This window comes from Aptenodytes forsteri, unplaced genomic scaffold (genome assembly GCF_000699145.1).
Source record: "Aptenodytes forsteri isolate BGI_AS27 unplaced genomic scaffold, ASM69914v1 Scaffold302, whole genome shotgun sequence".
NCBI classification, from domain to species: Eukaryota; Metazoa; Chordata; class Aves; order Sphenisciformes; family Spheniscidae; genus Aptenodytes; species Aptenodytes forsteri.
In genome coordinates this window covers 258,294-264,576 of record NW_008794555.1, presented here as the reverse complement: position 1 = coordinate 264,576, position 6,283 = coordinate 258,294, and the positions used below count along the sequence as shown (strand labels likewise).

At 46.2% G+C, this 6,283-nt stretch overlaps 1 long non-coding RNA gene across 1 annotated transcript; it reads left to right on the top strand.

Moving 5' to 3' along the window:
* The first annotated feature begins 752 nt into the window (after positions 1-752).
* Positions 753-4,935, top strand: LOC103893347. The gene is made up of 3 exons (XR_657249.1): positions 753-1,376; positions 2,272-2,457; positions 4,913-4,935. It is a non-coding gene; the product is annotated as an uncharacterized LOC103893347 (long non-coding RNA).
* Positions 4,936-6,283: the final 1,348 nt, after the last annotated feature.

Below are 6,283 nucleotides of genomic sequence, written 5' to 3'. Positions count from 1 at the left end.
GCAGAAATGGCGGGAGGGGGAAGGCCCCCTGTTCCCCACCCAGCACGGGTGGGGGCCGCTGGGAATAACGCCCCGGGAGGAACGGGGAGGCACCGGAGATGGGCGCTGTCCTGGGGCTGGGGGGGGGATTAACGCTGGGGTGACGTGCTCCACTGTGTCCTGGGAGGTGGGGATCAGTGTGGAGGAGAAGGGAGGGAGTGCGATGGGGAAAATGAGGAGGAGGAGGGAAAAGGGATGACCCAGAAGATAGAAGGAAACAGTACTGGGGAGAAAGATACCTCTTAGTCATGCTTGCTCGCTGGGTTAAGTAGATTTCATTGTTGCCTTGCCCAGATTTGTCTTCCTACGTGAATAAACTGCTTTCCAAGTGCCAACATCATACAGGAACCCAACAGGAACGGATCCAATTCTTCTCTTAATTCCAAAGTGAATTCCTGCCATTAGATTTACCACTACGTCTCGTCTTCTTCGCAAGTCTCACCGAGGCCTTGACCCTGCAAATATTAATACATGGTTAGAATCTAACGCATACGTGTCTGCTTCAGAACCTACGGACAGATCTGCCGTGGAAGCGCCTGCTGGAACAGCCGTGGTGGCAACCATGCTCAGTGGATGGAGAATGGTAACAAGGGAAAATGTGGATTTTGCCAGCAAGGCATGTGAAAAAATAAAACAGCTTTATACTGCCCTGTTTACACTATAGGGTTTGGGGGGTTTTGCCACAGAAATGCCACCAAAAATTTCACCCATAACTAAACGGGCGACATTCCTAGTTTATGCTTGTTTTTTCACCGTAAGGGCTTGAAGACAAGGGCTCCAAGACTTTTAATGGTATGCGGTATGGTAATTAACACTTTGTTGGCCATTAACAAGGAAAAAAAAAAGTTTCATTTCTCTGTTCTGTCTATTGGAGGGTAATGAGATTGTAAAGCATTTTTTGCGGCATATTGTGGCTTCCGGGGACACGACGACGGCTACCCAAGCGAATTCCCAAGTCTTCCAGCCATCTCCAGAGTGTGTTCATTTCCCCATGTGGAGCAGGAGGGCCGGGGCTGTAGACCCTGCCTTCTCCAGCTGATTTCTAGAGTACCGGTCTCGGAACGGCTTCCTTCTTTTCCTCCTCCAGCTCTACGAAACGCGCTAAAATACAGCTGAACTCTCTGGGCTTGGCAGCGAGGACGGGCTCGGGCTGCCAGCTCACCTCTCCCCGGCCAGGACGCAGGCAGGAACAAGAGCAGGGAGAGCCACTTAAGTAGGGAAAATAACCCACGGGCCTGAGACCCTGGTGGTTTTACAAGGGCAGCTCTATTCGACTGCGAACAAACTGCCGGTCTCTCCCGTGGCTGCTCGTGCTGACATGCAGATGCTGAATACAGGTATGACCTCTTGCCTGTTCAAACAGATACAAAAAACGGTGTTTGCCTACGTGTGCACATATGAAAATTCAGTAATTTGAGGTTTCACATCCTTTGCTGTTGTTAAAATCCACACCGGGACGTAAGTCATGAGAAATATTATCATGATATTGTCCTCTCACCAATGTTTCAGCTTTCCTAAACAGGAAGAAGCCGATCATTTAGTGTCCTTCCTCCAACGGTTTTAGCATTTCCAGGGCAATCGTTGATTGAAATTCATGCTGTCCGTATTCGGTCCAATGTGTACTTGAAAACATGCATCTTGAATGATCTTACGATTATTTAGTTTCCAATACAGCAAAAATACATGCGGAAAAGGACTGCCTGTTTCACAATTCTATAGTAAAATGCCTAAGGATTTTTACCATTTTGTACTAAACTAGCACGGTGATCTCACCAGGTTACAAAAACGTGAATTTACTTTTAAATCCTAATGCCTGTGAATAAGAAACAGCTTTGCTGTTTACATGGTGCTTTCTATCAGCCTGGTTTCCCCACGGGTCATTTCAGAAGTCACAGGGAATGAACAGAAAGAAGGAGCAAGGTACAACAGTGCCAGCTCCGCTTAAATTAACAGTAACTCAAGCGCTGGGATGGAGCCGCTATTCTGGCCAGTGACCTCAGTTCTCCCTGCCTTGGAGAGAGATTAACCAGCAGAGTCTGCCTGCCATTGCGCTGTGTCAAAAAGTCTTGTGGAATAGCAGCCCAGCCGCAAGCTCTCTCAGATAGCAAAGCTGTCGTCGTGCCAATTTGTATGTCATTTAGCATATTGTTGACGCTAACAATAATGGATACGGACAATTTAGAAACAATCCAAATTGTGTGAGCACGCAATGTGTAAAACTCATTCTCGCAGGTGGCCAAACGGGCACTCGAAGGGCACAAGAAGAATTCACCCCCCTGCTCCCGAGGAGGACAGCCTGGCACTGTGATTTCATTAACCTGCGCTGCTGCAGACCTGTACCTAAAGCCACGGCTTCAGAGCAACACCACGTCCAGTCCCGCGGCGGTTAGCCCTGCTTTCGTCGGGCTTGCGCCCCAGGTATTAGCATGTGTAATTGCATCTTCGTCCTGTATGCAACCTTTCAGTCTTTGGACTACAAGGCTGGTGAACGCTGCCTCGCTTTTTTTCTACGCATTGAGCATGTATTTCACAACCAAAACTATGTCGTTAACATACACCTCTGAACTTGAAAAGCTGCCACTCTTTAACTCAAATAACTTGATTTACACATCAAGCACTTAGGACGTATTAAATCATGTTTTGTTGTGTGACTTGCTGTACTACTAGCTAGGGAGGCTTCATTCGTTTCTTTGAAGCGCTGAACCCTGTTCTGAGGAAGTTTCGATGCTGAATTTGAAGTTCAGTGAAAAAGCATAAAAACCCAGATTTTTTGTCAGAAATCCAAAGATCACTGCAGCGAAGACTTGGGCAGAGTACAGATACTTGTGTCTTCAGACCCTCAGTGCAACGAGCATTTCGGGCTTCAGATCCCGCGCGCAGCTCCCCAGTTCTGGAACCGGAGGAATGAGCCTGGGCCTTACGAAGATCCCCACCTAGAGCGGGATTAGGCACACACTTTGCTAGGAGGCTGCACGACCAGAAATAGGACGTCGACGATCAAGAATGCTGGGCTCTATTCTTGGCTTAGACATGAAGTGTGATCTAGTGCCTAGAACAGACGTTATACCAGGATCGCCAAGCTACAGTTTTGACATTAATTCTGAGAAACACTGAAGGGAGGAGGGGAAGAGTCTTAGTTCGTTCTACTGGAGTCATACGCTCTTTTCCTAAATATAATTTGTGTGTTAGGTTTCCCGAACACCAAGAATTATATTTGGCTGCCTTTTGGGGCAAGTTATAAGGCCTTGTTCAAATAACAAAGCTCTGAAGCGTGCAGAATATAAACAGCAATCAGAAGAGCGAGGCTGCGAGCTAACATTTCTTGGCTTACAGCATATTGCACGTTCCTCTAGACTGCAGGGTATTTATGTTTCTCCTCTTGTCTGGGGAATATTATCCTGACTGGCAATGCAAGAGAAAAGGCAGAGAAACTGAAGCTGAATGCAAAATATCCTGCAAAATCTGGTAGGCCGGTTGCTCTTGAGAGCTCTGATGCAAAAGATAATTATAGATGAAAGTGTAGCAACCGCTGTGGTTAAGGTTGCGAAATGTTCTATTTACTCGGGTTGCTTAGGAGCCGTGCAAAAACGACATGCTGGCCCTGCGCAGCACAGTATCTCCAGCAAGGCCGGAGCTTTGGAGAGGATCAGATCTGCAGTGTTCTCGAGTTCTGCAGTACCTTTATTGCCCAAATATGGTCCAGGAGCATATAGGCGCTTAAAAGGCTAGAAATTGTGGGCCTGTGATTAGCTGTTTTCGTAGAGACCGAAAGCTCAGAAGGCCCAGCCCTCCACGCTGAGCCGATTAAATTCTTCTCCTGGAGAAAATACCACTTTGCAGCTTTCTCTGCAGAAGTCCGGAGGAGCACAGGACCAGCACCCTCCCCGCCCCTCGCAAACGGGCTGCAGAGCCGGATACCCATCAGGGCTTACAGTCCTCCCTGTTTTTGTTTCAAGACAAGCTGAGGAAATTAATTATAAAAGCTCTTGTGTTTAGACAACGTTAAACCAAAAATATTCTGGGGCATGTCCTCAGCCGCAAACGGGCTGCAGAGCCGGATACCCATCAGGGCTTACAGTCCTCCCTGTTTTTGTTTCAAGACAAGCCGAGGAAATTAATTATAAAAGCTCTTGTGTTTAGACGTTAAACCAAAAATATTCTGGGGCACGTCCTCAGCTTGCGTAAATTGTCAGGAGATATCAAAGTAAAGATCAAATGCCAGGCCTTCCCTCAGATACCCTGTCTGTGTCATGACACAGCTGCCACACACGGTCAGAAATTGTTTTCCAAACAGTAGCATAATGCAACGCAGTAATACCATGGTTAGGCTAACGACGCGGTAGGACCATCACCTATGGCACTAACCAGCATCAGCCCCTTGTCTTTTTTTTTCCTTTGCACTTTGATTACCTGCACGTGCTGTTTCTTCATGCTTAAGCCATATAATCTCCTTGTCTGGATTGTACTGCACCTTGCTAAATGCAGCTGTGGCCCATTATTAGGGTGCAGAGGTGCTACACTAACACAAATAATGAATTGTAATATTAACTGTTAAGTTATATTGATTATTATTTATTATAGGCTCTCGGCATACTGTATCTAAAGAATTTTTGTTATGATATGCTACATTACTTGTTTGATATTAATGTTATGTCCAGTCATAAAGCTGTCACAATACAGACACATAAAGAGAACAAGCTCTTTAGTCTTCCTATTGTTGAGGACTTTCTTCAGCAGCCAATTTCACCACCATGATCATATGAAATGTTGGTGAGGTCTCCACAGAGGTCCAGCATAAGAGACACATCTACTTTGGTCCTACTTACGGTCTCAGAAAATCCTAATACATTTTTCTTTCTTACTAAATATGTAGGACAAGTTAACAGAAAACAAGTGGGAAAAAACCCACCAAGCTTATAGCTGCTTCTTGCCAGAAAAGGGGCATGATGAAAATAGAAGAAAAATAACCTGAATAAAAAATACCTGACATTTTTTGCCTGACATCCTTTGTCCCATAATACAAATCACCTTTAACCTTATTGCCAAGGGGTCTCACATAGCTGCAGCCACACATACATTACCGGCTTGCCAAGCAGAAGAAAATTAACTGTGGATAAAAAGGGTAGTGGAAGTTCTTCCAACATCTGAGAAGTATCAAAACAATAGCTGAAAGACTTAAATTAATATTGAAACACACACCTTTACTCTGAATGGGAGTCTGTCATAGGCATAAAGTCAGCACAGATGCAAGATCTCTAGCTCTCTCTTCTCAGAGGCAATTTCCAAGAGTCATATTGCAGGATAGGCGAGTATTGGAATCCTAAAATGAGTTTTAAATTTATCAGTATGTTGGACATACAGCCGAAGGAAAGGACACAAATTCATCTGTAGCAGTGAAAGGATCACTCTCTCTGTATCTAATAGTTGAAGTTAGTAAGGCAGATTCTCCTCTAAAATAATGTAAATCTGAAACAATTCTATTGGTTTTGACAGAATTACCCCCAGTTTGTACCTTTGGGTCATGATGCAGTTTATCAAGGAAGCACACGGAAACATGCACACGTCTTCCCACAAAATTAGACAACAAAACTTTGTTTTAGCCCAACGAAGAGGCTTTACGGCCAAGCTCACATGGCTAACGTTAGGATTGAGGTTACTGCTCGCAGGAGTGAAAACCAGCTTCTCCATCATGTAACTCGGCAGGTAAACTTCTCTAGGAGGCATGGGGCGCAGGTGGGACGCTCCGAGAGTAAGTCAGCGTAAGCCTGCCTAAGCCGGTGCCGCTGCAGACTCTTTCTCCCTCTTAGGCTTTCCCTTTACAGTGGCCCTAGTGCTTATCTGCTCCGTGATTGAAACTGGCTGAACAGCAGCCTAGCAATAAATAAGGAAAAAAAAAAAAAAGTGAATGGGTTTTAGCCAGCACCTCGGGAAATCTGCCACGAAACTGTTATTTATCACTGGTATTTCAGCAGTTCCCAAGTGTCGCTGTCCTCCCACCCCAAGCGCTGAATAAATGTGAGAAGGAAGTCGCTCGTGCCACAGAGTTCACATGCCTTAAATGCAACAAAAACGAGCAGGTTGAGGTCCCAATTTACCCTTTGCCGTTTACTGTGGATAACGTCCACCCTGTGCCAAGCACGGCTCTGCTGGACACCCCTCCGGCCTCCCCGCGCCGATGCGGGGGTCAGCGCGCCCAGGCCGCCCTCCCTGCCACCGGCACCATTCCCAGCCCGCCTGAGTCCAC